Source organism: Lissotriton vulgaris, chromosome 12 (assembly GCF_964263255.1).
Source record: "Lissotriton vulgaris chromosome 12, aLisVul1.2, whole genome shotgun sequence".
NCBI classification, from domain to species: Eukaryota; Metazoa; Chordata; class Amphibia; order Caudata; family Salamandridae; genus Lissotriton; species Lissotriton vulgaris.
Genome location: NC_141700.1, coordinates 483,005,187 through 483,022,511, shown reverse-complemented (window position 1 = coordinate 483,022,511; position 17,325 = coordinate 483,005,187). Strand labels below are relative to the sequence as shown.

General features: G+C 41.2%; 1 protein-coding gene across 2 annotated transcripts in view; it reads left to right on the top strand.

Annotated features, from left to right (window-relative positions):
* Positions 1–17,325, top strand: part of ZNRF1 (zinc and ring finger 1) — a 258,904-nt gene that overhangs the window by 152,481 nt on the left and 89,098 nt on the right. The gene's annotated exons all lie outside the window — the stretch shown is intronic.

Below are 17,325 nucleotides of genomic sequence, written 5' to 3'. Positions count from 1 at the left end.
CGGGCTCTTAACATCTGAAATGCTATGGGCTTTCTCTGTATGGAGTAATATCAACCCTTGTTAAATCGGGCTCTTAACATCTGAAATGCTATGAGCTTTCTCTGTATGGAGTAATATCAACCCTTGTTAAATCGGGCTGTTAACATCTGAAATGCTATGGGCTTTCTCTGTATGGAGTAATATCCACCCTCGTTAAATCGGACTCTTAACATCTGAAATGCTATGGGCTTTCTCTGTATGGAGTAATATCAACCCTCGTTAAATCGGGCTCTTAACATCTGAAATGCTATGAGCTTTCTCTGTATGGAGTAATATCAACCCTTGTTAAATCGGGCTCTTAACATCTGAAATGCTGTGAGCTTTCTCTGTATGTAGTAATATCAACCCTTGTTAAATCGGGCTCTTAACATCTGAAATGCTGTGGGCTTTCTCTGTATGTAGTAATATCACCCCTTGTTAAATCGGGCTCTTAACATCTGAAATGCTATGAGCTTTCTCTGTATGTAGTAATATCAACCCTTGTTAAATCGGGCTCTTAACATCTGAAATGCTATGGGCTTTCTCTGTATGGAGTAATATCCACCCTTGTTAAATCGTGCTCTTAACATCTGAAATGCTGTGGGCTTTCTCTGTATGGAGTAATATCCACCCTTGTTAAATCGGGCTCTTAACATCTGAAATGCTGTGAGCTTTCTCTGTATGTAGTAAAATCAACCCTTGTTAAATCGGGCTCTTAACATCTGAAATGCTGTGGGCTTTCTCTGTATGTAGTAATATCAACCCTTGTTAAATCGGGCTCTTAACATCTGAAATGCTGTGGGCTTTCTCTGTATGTAGTAATATCAACCCTTGTTAAATCGGGCTCTTAACATCTGAAATGCTATGGGCTTTCTCTGTATGGAGTAATATCCACCCTTGTTAAATCGGGCTCTTAACATCTGAAATGCTATGGGCTTTCTCTGTATGGAGTAATATCCACCCTTGTTAAATCGGGCTCTTAACATCTGAAATGCTATGGGCTTTCTCTGTATGGAGTAATATCCACCCTTGTTAAATTGGGCTCTTAACATCTGAAATGCTATGGGCTTTCTCTGTATGGAGTAATATCAACCCTTGTTAAATCGGGCTCTTAACATCTGAAATGCTATGGGCTTTCTCTGTATGGAGTAATATCCACCCTTGTTAAATCGGGCTCTTAACATCTGAAATGCTGTGGGCTTTCTCTGTATGGTGTAATATCTACCCTTGTTAAATCGGGCTCTTAACATCTGAAATGCTATGGGCTTTCTCTGTATGGAGTAATATCAACCCTTGTTAAATCGGGCTCTTAACATCTGAAATGCTATGGGCTTTCTCTGTATGGAGTAATATCCACCCTTGTTAAATCAGGCTCTTAACATCTGAAATGCTGTGGGCTTTCTCTGTATGGAGTAATATCAACCCTTGTTAAATTGGGGTCTTAACATCTGAAATGCTTTAAAAAGGTTTACAAGTGTAGGCCACCACCACAGATTTCAAGTGGTTGTATCCTTGGTTCATTCCAGTTGGGGACGTACCCTGTTGCAGCGTTAACCTCCTATAGATTTATGAAATAATGGGGGAATAAGGCACGTCATGTGAATATAGAAAAGTTTCAAAGTGAAATGCACTTACTTCCATGTTAAAAAGTGTTTAAAAAAATGACATTACAAAGAATATGGCAACACATTTACCATTTAAAGTTGGTTTACCTTTGTTTTGGGTAAAAGTTATGGTTTTGTTTTTAAAAGAGTTAGGATAAGTATTACTCATCTGAGAAATACATCCACTATATAATTAATTTAAGTTAAATAAACAAATGAAATAAATATACTTTGTATAGTCTTAGTTTTAGATTAAGTATTCCGATAGGGGTAAAGATAACATAGCATATAAAAAACTTTCATGTAATTCATGATATGTTTATCATTGGTTAGGTTTATGTTTAGAGATCTGATTAAAGAGTTTCTGAATAATTTAGCTGACCGTAGAATAAGTGACTTAATAATAAAATAATTCCCTTTATTGGTAAATGAGCGGATGTATTAGGACAAAAACATTATCTTGAATGTAATTTAAAAATGATAAAATCATTAAATGTGAATATATTTACTATAGATTATGAGCTGTTTTAGAGCTCACACTAAGTTTATAGTATGGGTACTTTATTTTAACAATACTCAGGTTAATATCACAATAATTGAATATTTATAAAGGACAATGTGATAGTATTAGGCATTAGTGACAAGCTGAATTTGTTTAAAAAAATATGGTGGGTAGGTCTTGGAGACCAGGTATAAATGAAAAGGTAATGTCAGGAGTGCTAGTGATGTAAATGTGCTCAGGCTGGATTATCTATTGACATATGGAGGCTTGCTCTTGTATGAGCTGGGGTGGCCCCTGCTGGTTGAGAATGGAGCTGCCAGGCATCTAATTAAACATTCCTGTTACCATATTGTCCCCAACAAGCCTCGAAAAATCATAAAAATGTTACTAGTCCTGCAGGTCTAGTGACTTAAATAATCTACTCAACAAAATTATAATGCTTTTGACCCATAAACTGGTATCACATTTTGTGATTCTTGGCAAATATTCTAATTCACTGAGCAGCCATTTTTTTCTTTATCACGTATTAGAGCAGCTTCAAACATGCTAGTTCAGAATGTCTGCTGTACAAAAAACACGGTTGTTTATTTATTTGACTAAACTTGTTCTCCATATTTTATACTAATCTAGTCGCATATAGGATACACATGACCGCTGACTTGCCTCTTAATTCATTAATTGCATTGTCATCAAAACAGGGTCAGGAATGTTTCTTAAATCATGTTTAAAAACTCTCACTTTTAATAAGTACATACCTAAAGCATAAAGTGGTAGTACTCATTTGCAATCAGCAGATTTTCTATTGAAATGGCCACAACATTTCCCACTGACATGCGGTTTTACTGATAAAACTATTGTAGGAGAGTAGGGTCTGCTTCCTATGGTTATCCCCACTTTTTGCTGTGTTTCACTGGCTTTTCGACTTTAGTATGGCTGTGGCCCTGCTAATCAGGCCCACAGCCTAGCTGTACTCTCTCTAAATTGATTCCATGTACTTTAGGTACATACCAGATTGGTTACTGGGTCACCCTTGTGAGCCCCTGTATATGGTACCTTAGGTACCCAGGGCATAAGTGCACCCTAGGCCTACCAGGGGCTGCAGCATGTATTGTGCCACCCCTGGTTAGCCTTCCAAACTGACACCACAGGTCTGTACTTAAAGCCTGGGTAAGGTGGTGTAATCACCCCTTACTTAGTTATAGTATATCTATATCTACCTTTTACCTTTTATATAGACACATAGTAACCTATAAGTCACTCCTATGGCAGGCCTTGACAGTCCTGGAGGCATAGTTCTGTGTTTTGTGTGGGTGGGTGCCCTAGCATGAGCTAAGCCCCTCTGCAGCTTTCGGAACCATCTCCTTATAGCTGTTCTATGATATAGCCATACCCTATACTCTTAAATGCATTATAATCCTCGCGGTTAATGCTAACTTTGGTTTGGCTTTATCCAAGCATGTCGTGTAAGGTGTCAAACACTTTGGAATACTACCCCCCCCCCCCCCCCCCGCCAGCTCTGGCGGCGGGGGCAGCTGTCTACCCTTCTAGAGGGAGAAGACAAGTAGTTACTGTTAAACCCGGTTAAAGTTAAACAGAGCCCCGGCATCACAAAATGGATGCTGCTGCCACAGTCACGAGTCTGCCCTCCTGCTGCTCGACGAAACTCCGGCAGGGGAGGCCTGGACAATATGTTCCCTGTCCAGGGAGGTGCTAGCACCTCCCTGGACAGGGAACATATTGTCAGACAGGCTTTAGTGTATTGGGGCAGGGTGGGTTGCATTCAGTGGATGCTTTTCAGACACTGCCTGGGGTACACAAGGCGCTCCATGCATTTCCCAGTTCAGACCGGTTGCTGGGGCACTTAGCCCCAGCTCTGGTGCGAAACTGGACAAAGGGGAAGGGGTGTAACCATCCCCTCCCCTGGTCCTCCCATAGGTGGGACCCTAGAGTTAGTCCATCCCCTAAACTTAGTATAAGTATAGGAACCCAGTCCATAGGACTTCAGATTACCCTGGACGAAACTCTGATACATAATTCCTGGACCTTCGACATTCCATATCGACTGGAAGACGGAAGGAATCTCCCTTGTGGTCAAGGAGTGACCACCCTGTCCAAACGGGCACCAACAGCATCTTTGTCGGTCTGCATTTTCGTGGCTGACGCCGGATCCCGAAGAATCTGCGACACAGGACAACGACTTCCAGACATCTCAGATGCTGACCTGTGCTCCCAGCAAAGCTGAGACCTGTGGCGGACACGAGAGACGTGGGACCAGAACCCCTGGACATTCTGCATTTTTGCTACTGCACCTACTGCCCAAGGAATCCCGAAGTTGTGCATTGGGGTATGTGAAGCCCCTGCCTTAGCACCTTTTGCATCGAAGCTCAGAGGCCCACACTTAACGAGTGTACCGGCTTTGTGCATTTCAGCTCGACGCGTCTTCGCGGTTCCTAGTCCGTTGGCTAGTGAGCCCCACGAAGACCAATGGCTTTCCTTGTTACTCCAGGCTTGCTCCCACTCCTTTCCAAAGGAGGAGTTCCTCAGACCTTGCTGGTCTGCACCGAAGCCCATCTCGACATCTTGCGTGGATTGTGTTTGCCAAGGCTTGTTGGGTCCAATCCGGATACCGACACCGCAGTCAACTAGATCCTTTGTGGGACAGCTCGAATCCAGCTCCCGGCTTCCCTGGGTGAGGTAACACAAGTACTCCGGTGCTTCAGTGGGTCTTGACTCTCAAAGTGTCATAGTCTAAAAGGGTTCCATCGTAGTTCACCTTAAATCGCAGTGCCCTTAAATTGTAAATTTGTAACTTGTTTGTTCTCCATGGAAAGTCCATAGCAACCTGCGGCTGTGTTTAGACACTGCACGCGTCTCCCGTGGGCCTCCTACATCCTAACCTTTGGTGGATCTAGGCAGCCCGAGCGAATCCCCAGGCCCTAGGCCTGCTTTCTAACTCTCACGTGGTTCTTATACAACTATTTTAGTATATGGTTTGTGAGGACCCTAGGGCATAACGTATACTGTGCAACTTATCGTATGCTAATTAAGTTCCTTGTATTGTACTTTTACCTCTGACCTTATAAAGAGTCCAGAGCGGTTGTGTTTAGAATAAATACATATGTATTTGATATATACCTTGTATGGTGTACTTTCATTTGGTCATTCGAGAGATTATAATTGGTAAAACAACTTGCTTAACTCATCTCCAAGTCTTAGCCTGAAGGCTGCTCTCCACAGCTACCACTAGGATAGCTTTCTATAAGGTTGACTTTATAACCTACCATCAATAAGGGTTGTTTGGACTTATGCAAGGTGCCCACTAGAATAGTGGACATCATATACCAGGCCAACTTCTCACAACTATATAATGTAGAATGTTTAGAAATTGAGTGTGTGCATACATTTGCCATTCACACATCACAATTCTGAATTTAAAAATATATATGCTTTCATAATTCCTGATATATTCTGAAATATTTCTACTATCCATTTACAAACAAGTTCTGTGTTAGAGAAGAAACTAATATTTGTTGATCAGTGCACTCCACAGTTCTGCGATATATCATCAACCTTTAAGTTTCAGGGTGCTGGGGAGTATCACCCACTGATCAAGGGTGTGAAATTAAGCATCAATAAATGCATAGTGCCAACCTGGTGCTGTGTCTTCCTCCGCACTCCACATTTGCCCCAATATGGGTTACAAACTTTCTGTGAATCTTACTTCTCTGAACAAATCGCCCATTAAACAGTTTATGTAGCTATAGTTCACTGTTTATTTAATGTATTTCTTAGTATTCAATCAACTTTCAATTTCTCACTTTTTCATGTGTATCAATTTGCTTCCAACAATGATTGGTTTAAACAAATAAAGCTCAATGCATTTCGGACCCCTGGTCCTTCATCAGGTGGCGATTTTTATTATAGGATACAAGAAAAAAATACTGCAAACTTTTTATATTGTCATACTTAAGAGTGTTAATATCAATAAATGATCATGAGCTAAGTGGATACCTTACCCATGCACTTAGACTATCACAATCCATGCCTCCAAATATATTAAAAGTGAAACATAAAGCTCAGTTATGGATAAATTGATGATAATCTGAAATAGGAGATTCAAAGGAACGAATAAATGCAGCATATGTGATCCGTTTGAAAAGGTACAACCAAGATTTCATGCAAATACATTTACTCACCTGTGTATCGTGAAGCGTATAGCCTCCTGTATGGTGAAATCGAAGTGTTCAGGCCTCTTATTGGTTAGCCAATATACAGTTACGGTAAAAATGCAGAACGTGTTAAAGCCGAGTGAAAGACATGTTAATTAGACTTAATGCCTAGTGATAACCAAACGTTCCGGATATATAAACGTCACCATGCAATGATCTGGACTACCGTGAACGATGCACACAAACCAGTCTCGAATCAAGAGACTGCATAGTAAAAAAACGTGTGCAGAGCTTAGATCCAAGCTTGCTCAAAGATGCTACATGAAGTTAAAAAACCCATGCTAGTCTCCAACATCAGAAGTTTAAATTGAAAATACGCATGTCTAAAAGTGCTGAGTTTTTACAGATACCTCTATTAGTCCCCAATATCCAAGGTGTAAATCACTGATGCATGACCAAGCAAATGGAAAGAAGTTACCACCCGAGATCATAGGTGCTGTATATTGCTCAAAATCACCCCGTGAGGGTCATACTCCACCATGATTACCAAACCAAATCGTTACAGAACGAAGTTCTGAGAATAACAGTATCAAGCCTTGCTTACCTAACGTCCGAAGTTGAATGCCAGACTAGCGTGCTCTTCGTGCGCCAAGTCAGTTCTACACAGTTTAACAGCTGTGCAACTTAGTAAAAAAGGAATTAAGACTGAATGATTGCAGGGAAATATAGACACCCTTTGTAATGAAGAGTAAAAGCTTGCGGTTATAAGACAATTTCTATCAGATCGAACTCCGATCTAGAACAGTCAGTGTGGATCCCTTGAGTGTAATCGAGATAATATACTTCAAAGTATGTAAAATGAAATTCCGAGATTGTTCACGCGACAGCGTATCATAAACCGGCGTAGTCAAAATGCTGTATTATAGTCCTGTGCTGTCACCCTCCCCTTGTAACAAGCATTGGCATAGCCAATAGGTCTCGCTTTTGGAACCTTATAAGTATTTAGTGATGTAGCACAATATCCTTGATGCAACAACATCAACTGTTGCATGGCTAAACACTTAAAAAGTCCCAAAGACTAGACCGATTGGCTATGCCAATGCTTGTTCCTACGTTTTTTGTAACTTTTGGACCGTTTGAGCCAAAAATAAAATGTTTTTTTTGTTAAAATCTGTAGATTATGTGACAGATGATGGATTATGTGGCAAAAGCGGCAAATCGATAATTATACAAAAATCTGTTCCTCAAATATGAATTTACCTTGAAAAAACAAAGACAAATGTTGCTGCTCAGTAGAAGGCTCTTTGCAAAGCTGAACAGTTATTTTTCTATTGCTTATTGATATATTTGGGGGTTAAACTGGCACTAATGAGTTGCAATCAATGCCCAGTTAAAAAAAATTGGAAATTATAAATACTGTTACAAAATGTGCCGCATTATGCCGCATAATTTGCCTTTTATTGCAGCGTGATTTACTCAATCCTGCCGCATAGTTTGGCCCTCTCCTGCTGCATAATGCCAGTGGCCCTGGGCATACATAACGGACCACTCATGTGCTCACGGACAAGGTACACAAATTCAGGATAGTCCGTGAAAAATACGAACAGGTGGTCACCCTAGATGGTGTGTACATGTCTCCTTAAATTAGTTTGCTGTTTAGAGTACTTAACTTTTCATGTGTTTTCCGAGCTGACCCAATAGATCACTTTCAGGAAGATTAGTTGTTTTTATCAGGACCCGTGAGATTAATGTTGACCAGGGTACTAGTGGTTATTATTCTTGCCAACAAGCAGGCATCTATTTCTATCTTGCTTATGGAGTGCCTTAACCATGTGATCTGGTAAGGAGTTAATGATGAAACGAAACTGAAACTTTGATATCCATTCAAACACGGCTGCAGGGGAAGCATTTGTTTGAGAGTGGTCTCGAGGCGGATGGCTTAAAGATGTCTGTAAGGTACAATATTCTTTATATTATATGTTTTTTTAATTTTTTGTACGAAACACTTCAATACTGCACTTCATGCACGAACACCCAGGAAATGTCGTTTCACCCACATTCCCATTCTAAGCATGAGGGAAATTCTTTGTTTATCAGCGCTCAGCTAACTTTCATTCCTACACGGATGTGGTGTGACAGCTTGAGTTGCTGGTTTTGGAGCTGGGGAACACGGTTTGCATCTCTGTGTCTACTTGTTATGTTGTGATTCTGGGTAAATCGCTTAATCATCAAGTAATCTCCCCGTGCCTACAAAAAACATGAATCTGTGCTCGTGTAATGTCATTGGGGGTCATGTAAAGCTCTCCAATACCTTCGGGTCAAGCTTGCGTTATAGAAAACTAAAATGCTGGTGAGGAAAGAGTACGAAGGTTCTCAAAATGGTTATGCAATTGGAGGAGCTTGAAAAGGCGACGTTTGGATAATGTTAGAACGTAATTCAAAAACAGAGTTTGCCATACAGAGTTGAAAGTAAATGCGGGATGGATAAGGCAAGAGTGATAAAAATAGAAACCCTTCACTAAAGAACTCACATTGCTTCCAAAAGTAGAGGAACACTGCTCCAAGGGGATAACAAGCATTGGCTGCGCGCATGCCTGTGTGTGTCCGCTCGCAGGGAGTAGGAGAAGGGAGGAGAGGGGTAGTGAGAGCAGAAAGCAGGGGGTGGAGGAGCATGCAAATGAAAGTGATTCGCGCGCTGGAGAACAAGCTGTAGCCCGGTGACTAACGAGGAGTGGGGGAGGAGAAGGGCGGGGGTAGTGAGCGCAGAGAGCACGCGCTGCTGACGAGAGAGGAAAGCCAGATGACCCTCTGCTCGTGAGCACGCGCCCGCGCGCATAACCGCAAGCTCTAGGCCAGGCCATGTTAGCATTTTTAAAAGTCTCCCCAGAGCAGCGCATGCGCTGCCTCAGGCGAGACCTAAAAATGATTGTCAGCGATCAAGTATGGAGGCAGTGCTGGGCTTGAAACTCAAAGCAGCCCTGGCAATTTTCTCAGATCTTGCTGCTTTTATTACTGGGCCTGATATAGCAGCACAGCTGCAAAACTGGCCCCCAGTAACAAAACTGGCCCCCACAGCTGCAGAACCGGCCCCCACCCTTCCAGCCTCCCAGGGAAATGCCCGATGCATGCTACGGCCAGTCTGGTCCTGCATGGAGGATAATCCTTATTCAGATTGCTTTACCTGAAAATTAATCATTATCCTGTCTATAATTCATAATATGCTCTATATCTATTAATGTGTTAATAGATACATTGTTTACCTGGTAACATTCAGTTGTAGTCCGTTTCTGCGTCTATATTAAAAGATCATTGTATTGTGATAAATTGTCTGTCCTTCTAATTATTAACAATGGTAATACATTATAACTGTTCAAACATGTTATCGGTTTTCACAGTATTGTTCAGTAGTTCAATCATAAATGTTCGACCGATAATATGAGTGTGCGTTGGTTCCTTAGTTGATCTCTACAGGAAACATGAGTATTCAAACCTGTCATTTAATCTTATAGGTGCCAATGAATTCAATCTTCTTATCCAGTGTAATTCCCTCTGTAGTAGGGAAAATGCTCTTTTGAAAGTGTTATCTCTAACAGGCACTACTAGTGTGAATCGTAGTTGACTGATCAGACCCTCCAGGATTTCGCGAATTCGCGGTTTGCCGCAAAATCGGCACTTTTGTAAAAATGCTGCGATTTTTACAAAAGTGCCTGCGAAATGGAAGGCGTGCAGGGAAAAGGTTCTATCTGTATGGGAGGTGATTGTGGTGAGTGCGAGGAAGGATATTACTACTCCTGTCCAAGAGCCACCACATCCTATCTACAATCAACATCTCCTGGCAAGGTGTGGGGAACTTCCAGGAGGCCTGCAACTTAAAAGAACCTAATCTCTGGATTTTATAAACCCATGGACACATACAGGACCCCAAAATAGATGACTGTGCCCAGGCAGGAAGGCATAACAGACACATGTTGTGATCACCCTGTCCACTATGAACACGCTCTTTTTATTCATATCCCACATGAATGGAGTGAAGAACCTGGGGGCACTATCAGACTTTTCAATAGGAGACTGTGAGTATCCCTCCACTGACGGCGCCAAGCAAAAAGGGTGTTTAGTCTTATTTGTGTGTGTATGTAAGATATGGTATTATCTGAAACGCTTTAGTTGGGAGATAGGGTATTATCTGAAACGCTTTAGTTGGGAGATAGGGTTATCAGATACAAAAATCAATATACTTATACATTGTATTATATTCCATCTATCAGGAGCCACTCCATTCCCTAGGTGTCACTCCGTGACGCTTATAAAATCCAAGACTTCGATTATATATTGAGGACTATGGAATCAGGATATGAGAAGTTATAGCTGGACTGAATACGATTATGAAATTCGACCTTATTGGAATCTCTGTGCCATCTGCTGTATTAAATGGTGCACAAGAATAGATTGTCTGAACATAAAAGGTTATATACTTGTGATTCTGATGATGTTACTCGCACACTACACGTGGATAGCTGGTGTAAAGTTATAAGGGTGCGTCTTTTCTCCCATCTTTGCTTGAGAAATAATCTTTGTAATTTGCAATTGATCGATATTATGCGATCTTTACAGGACTTCACGTGTGGGCCTTTTATTCTTGGGTCAAGTTTTCAAGAACCTATTTTTGTAATAGTATGTTTTTAACTTGCGTCATAGTTTTTTAAGAAATAAACCAAACACACATGTGTTAGGTTTATGTTGCTCGGATATGGCATATATGCATAATGCTGCTTTTAAATAGTTTGTCTTTAAGCTTGTAGTTCTAAATATTTTTTTTACATTTTTATGTATTATGTTACAACCCTGATGAAGTTCCATGTTCAAACAAAACACGTTGGCTGGGGGTATAATTGTACTAATTTGTGTGGGATCAAGAACGTTTGGGGAAAAAACATTAAAAACACACAAAAACCTTTTGAATGATTGTTTCTAGACTGATTTATTCTAGATACACCTCTATGTTTGGAAACACAGGCAAAAAGGGTGTGTTATTACCATTATTATAAGTGAATGTTTCTACTACTGCCAGTCCCTCTCAGCCCAGGAGAGGAGATGAAGTCATTTTCAAAAGGAGGCGTGCTTTTTTGATGCCACCCAACTGCAGAGCCAGACTCTAGGGTCTCAGTCCTTTTAAAGCAGAGGCCCACAGTTAACTGAGGCAAAATGTAAAAAACCTGTAGAAATATAAAACGGCTTCCCTAGCAGTGCAACATAGAACAGGAGCACACACTCTTCCAACCCTTGTAGGTACAAGTTTTGTTCCAACATGTAATCCGTTTCAGGTAATGGGATTATTTCCTGACATTTCTTTTTTAGGCAAATATTTCGTCATGAATTTAGCCAGCAGATTGCGTGGACCCAGTGAGTACATGACAGAAGTCAAATTCAAATTCAAATTCAAAAATAGCTTTATTCTGTATTTTGACAAAAAAAACCATAAAAGCAGACAGATACAAAATACAAACACGGGCGGACTAATTAGCTTTTCTCATTAAAACTTCTTATAGAAATACACAGCATATAGACAGAACACATTAAGTTCATTGAAATGCATAAAAAAGTTCTAAAATTCATTAGAAAAATTCATAAAATTCTTTCAGTCTCCTATGTTACGTATTATATAATGTGATAAGGCACAATGTAATACAATTTTACAGTTTTCATTACGGTCCTAGTCATTGCACATGGTCCCTCTGCATTTTACAGTGCAGGTCAAGAATTTTATCGCAGTCACTATGGTAAATTCGTCTTGCAACATGTACAATCTAACCAGTGCAGATTTACAGGTTCTCAGACCCCATGTTTTTAACAGTGGTAACAAATATCTTTTTCTCCCCCACTGATAATACTTGCAGAAGAGAATGCAGTGAAGATTTGACTGCTTAGATACATCGTCACACGGACATTTTATCAAATTAGCAGACCAATCGTTCGGAGCGGGAAAAGATATTAGCCTGTAAAACGACTCAGTCCTCATTCGTGCCAAGAGCATTCTATGATAGCACGAATAGGTTGGTGCCAGATATGCATGTAGGCCCGGACCATGGAGGATGTTGCGGTGGGCTACTATAGAAGACTTGTGCCCGTCTAAATACCATCTCCTTTCCTCCAATACGTCAAGGCATGCCAATTTTAAGTCTTTTTTTGCTATTTGTGAGCATGATGTGGGGTTTAGATAGAGATCTGGTTTACCAATCGAGTACAAAAACTTTTTCACATAGGCTAACCATGGCTGCTTACTAGAAGCGGATTGATTTAGACAGTCTAGGATTACTTCCCTGTTGAAACCTGTATCATCACATGTCCAAATCTTAAACCATAGCATCACTGGCGCTATCTTTATCAGGTCGGTGATATGGACTCTATCCAGTTCGTTGTGGCAAGTGGTAGTAGATGTAGAACGAGGGACAGATAAAAGGTGCCTCAGGAAGGCATTTTCCACTGTTTGTATTTGTGAACAATCCGCCAGTCCCCAAATGCCAGCCCCATATACAGCAGTAGACACACATTTAACTGCGTAGATCTTAAGTAATATATCTACAGGTTTCCTGCCCAGTCTTTTAGCAAATTGTTTGAGGGCACCTATCGTGCGGGAAAAGGCCAGGTTCCGGGAGGATATTGCTGATGACCATGTGCCCCTGTTGTTGAATATAATACCTAGATATGAAAATGTTTTGGTCATAGCTATCTTTGTGTTGTTTACAAAGGTTTTGCAATCTGGTATGTTTTTCCTCATTGTGCATGACATTGTGAATGTTTTTCCCTCATTTATTTTTAACCCTCTCGAGCTCATAAAAGTTGAGAATCCCGTTAGTGCCTTCTGAAGGCCCAACTGTGTGCGAGCCATGATCACCGCATCATCAGCATATAGAAGTAGTGGTACTGAGATGCCATTTATTTTAGGGTAGTCCACTTCCAGATCCTTTAAAAAGTCTGCTACTTCATTTATGTATAGATTAAAAAGGAATGGGGCGAGGATGCAACCCTGTCTGACACCCTTTTTTTATTGGGAATTTTCTAGTTCGCTCTCCATTTTTACCGTATCTGACGGTAGCACCTGCGTCTCTATAGAGTTCCTGTATGAAATATAGAATGTTTTTATCTATCCCCAATTTAACCAAGGTTTTCCATAGCACACTATGGTCTAAACAATCAAAAGCCGAGGTTAAGTCGACGAATGTTAGGAACAAGTTCCCTTTTTTTCCTCCAATGTATTTGTTTGTTATTAGGGCCAGGTTTAAACCCTGCTCTACAGTGCCTACACCAGTTTTAAAGCCATATTGTAATTTTGAAAGAATCCCTTTGCTTTTGGACCAGGTTTGTAGTTTGGTTAGCAACACTCTTCCTGCAACTTTCATCAGGGTGTCTAGCAAGGAAATAGGGCGATAGCATTTTGGGTCCTGCCTGTCCCCTTTTTTAAATATTGGGATTACTATGGCTCCGTGCCATGTATTAGGAAAACCCATTTTACTATACGCATTTATTACATTTGCTAATAGAGGAGCCCAAAGGTCTACATTTTCTTTAAATAAATCGATGGGAACTCCATCTGGGCCGGGGGCCTTTAAATTAGCACTCTGGGTAATTGCTAGCTCGACCTCTAATGGGGTGATAACTACGTTTAAAGGGAAGCTACCTTGCACCAGTGCATGTTCCACCTGCCTGTTATTGCGATCATATTGTGGGGTCATTGCTATTGAATCTTTTTTATATAGAGAGGTAAAATAATCGACCCACACGTCTTCCGATATGGCTATCTCCATAGAGTCGGCCTTGCTTTCCGCGAAGAATGGGGCATTAATTTCTTTCCAAAAAGAAATATTGTCCCTTAAAGCACTTGCCTTTAACAGGGCTTCCCAGGCCTGTTTTTTCAGTTCATCCTGTCTATTTCGAAGGGTCTGTTTGTAGACTCGCCTAGCAACCTTAACCGAACTACTGTCTTTTGGGACTGTCTTTAATGCCTGTAGGAGGTCTTTATGGGCTTTGGTACAGGCGGAGTTAAACCAGCCGTATAGTCTCTTTTCTACCCCTGTCTTTTGTTTTTTGGTTAACTTATCATTTATAGTGGCAGTTATCCTGCCATAAGCCTCTATAATTAGCTGGGGATTAATGTTAAATTCTAGGCAGGTCGAGAAATGTTTTAATTCTTTCTGGACTAAATCCTTCAAGAAGTTTGTGGAGTCAATTTTTGCCCATTTTATGGCGTATCCATTTTTCCTTGCCAGTGCCACTAAGTGACCATAAAGAATACTAGGTGTGCTTGTTGTAAAAGTCCCGGACTTCCCGACCGAGATACTGGCGCTAATCGGAAAATGGTCGCTTAATGCCAAATCTACTGTGTTAAACTCCTCCAAGCAGCCCTTATTCCTATTTGACACTAAGATGTAATCGATTACAATGCCTGACCCTCGGCCAAAAAAGGTTGTCTGAAAAGGAGCAGATGGCTCACATAGTTCGTTGGCAAACCCCAGGTCCCAATCATGCATGAGTTGGTTTAACATGTTACCCACAATTGAATGTTCAAAATGTGTGGTTGGTTCCCCTCTTAGGTTATAAATGCCACAGTTTTTTGTTGCACTATAGGGACAAAGATGACAGTTATAATCTCCTACTATGAGGGTACAATCTGCGTCCTGCCCCCCTCTCTTAAGCATTGTAGTGAGCTCAGCTATTAAAGCTTTTGGGTCTACTTTTGGCACATTGATCAGACCCCCCAGGATATTGCGGCATAGATTTACAAATTTAGCGGCACAAAAATGGAAATTTAGCGGCACAAAAATGGAAATTTAGCGGCATTATTGCGGCACTTTATTGTACTCATAATCATTCCTTTTCAGCCTTAAATCAATGTAAACTGATTTAGCAAGGTATTCCACTGTGAAACTAGCATGTTTAAAGTGTCTGCGGCTTTACAGGAGCACAGCTCCAATCTGCACCTCGTGAGAGGGGGCCCTATTTCTACCTGGGGTGGTCTAGCACCGATGTATGTACCCCTGCTGAGGCACCGCTACCTACAGGACCCGTCCATTTTAAAAAACAGTAATTTCTATCACCCTTTTTTACATTGAAAATATATTGATCATACCAATGTGACCCATACAGGAAGTCCTGCTTTGCTGCTAGAGCTCTGTATTAGAAAGAAATGCAGTGAACTAAGTATGACAATTTAAGTGAAACTTTGTGAGAGGACAAAGGCAAGGGAATTCATTAAAAAACGATCCTCTTTTCTGAAACCCAATGGTCTAAAAAGGGCTTTAAAATATCCCCAGCAGTTCTGAAGCGCTGCTGCTGGGTACATAGCAGCCAAGGTTTCAGATTGGTTCGAGTGTTGTAAAAAATTAAAAATAAAAAGACAATTAATTGCTGTTCAAAATAAACCATGATAACATCAAAGATGGTGCAGAATCTTTTATTTCGCAGACGAGCAGAACCAATGAGGGGTAATGAAACCATTACTTGCTATTAAACCTAATTTCACAAGTCGAATATTCCAGTTGGACAGGAGATATTCACATTCCTCATGAATGTTTTCATACACATTGCTCTTCTGGAAAGTGCCTACTCATGAGAAAACGATTTCCTTCCCTAATTTGACTAACCTTGCATCGGACCTGCGTTTGGGGCCTTTAAATTATAATTACTTAGGTTTGCTGCCCTCCGGTGGTTATTAACAGAAATTCCTTTTCCCCCATCTGCTATATCTATTCCCGTGTTTTGGTCACATAATGTAGGCGTGTGATTTGAAGTAATTAGAATAACGCAACTCGTTATGAGATCACTTGTTTTTCCAACTCGATACGTAATCATTATAACTCCAGGCACAAAGATCTTCTATCAAAAGGGTGTCTTGCCATCGAATTTTCCAGACTACATTTAGAACAAACAGGTCGGGCAGTGTAATCTCGGTCTTTCCAGATGAGTCTATATATATCCAGTCAGGAAACACACTTGACTATGAAGTCATCATGACCCGGAGCACATACCCCCCATACCAGGAGGAACCAGGTATTGGACGGCTGGATGGGGGCACGTAGTGACGTGTGCCCGCCCACAGCCAATGAAAGAGCATTGTTTGCTTTGCAGACGCTTTTCTTTGTGAATATCGCGGCAATAATTGCAAATATCGCGGCCATCGCGGTAGTCGGCCGATTTCGCGATTTTATCGCAAATCGCGAAATCGCGAAAAGCTGGAGGGTCTGATTGATGTACAAGTTAATCAAAAAGAAGAAACGCCCATTTGCTTTAACCATAAGACCTTGTATTGATCTAGCTACAGCTACTTTGGGCCCACTCGCCACTAGTGTGGTCAATTTTGTGTTACAGAGATTGGAGACAAAAATACACAAACCCCCCGACCCTCTGCCTCGATTACCCTGTATCGACGGGATATAAAAAGTACTAAAGCCCTCAATGTGGGTCTCCTCCTGATCCCAGCACTCCTGTAAGCAGATTATGTCTTGTTTTTCCATAAAAGTTAAAAATGTGTGGTCCCTTGTTTTATTGCTTAACCCTGCGATATTCCAGGAAGTTATTTTTAAATTGGATTTGTGTGGGCTGGCTTCTGCTAGCAGTGTCTGAGGAATTGGCCTCTCCACACCCTCTAAGCTATGTTCTACCTCCCTTTGGGATTGTGTACTGTCCCGCAGGCTTGTGGGTATGAACCCATTGTTAAATTTCTCTTGAACTACGGGACCTACCCCTTTTAAGACCCTAAATGGTTGGTCTGCTGGTTGTTGAGCTACTAGCAGTGCTTCCCCTATTGTGGGATCGGGTGTGTTCCCTAATGGCAGGTTATTTGCGTTGAGAGTCTGGAGTTCATTTTTATGGTTCCCAACTGGGATGCCTAAGATGTTGCCTTTCCCATTTGTTGTCATTCTTGGTCAATCGACCATGTCTAGACAATCATACCTGTTCCTTGTGGGGGCCCCCCTCCAGTAGTCAGGATTTGGATTTTCTCTTCTGGGAAACCAGGGACGATCATCCCACCCTCTGT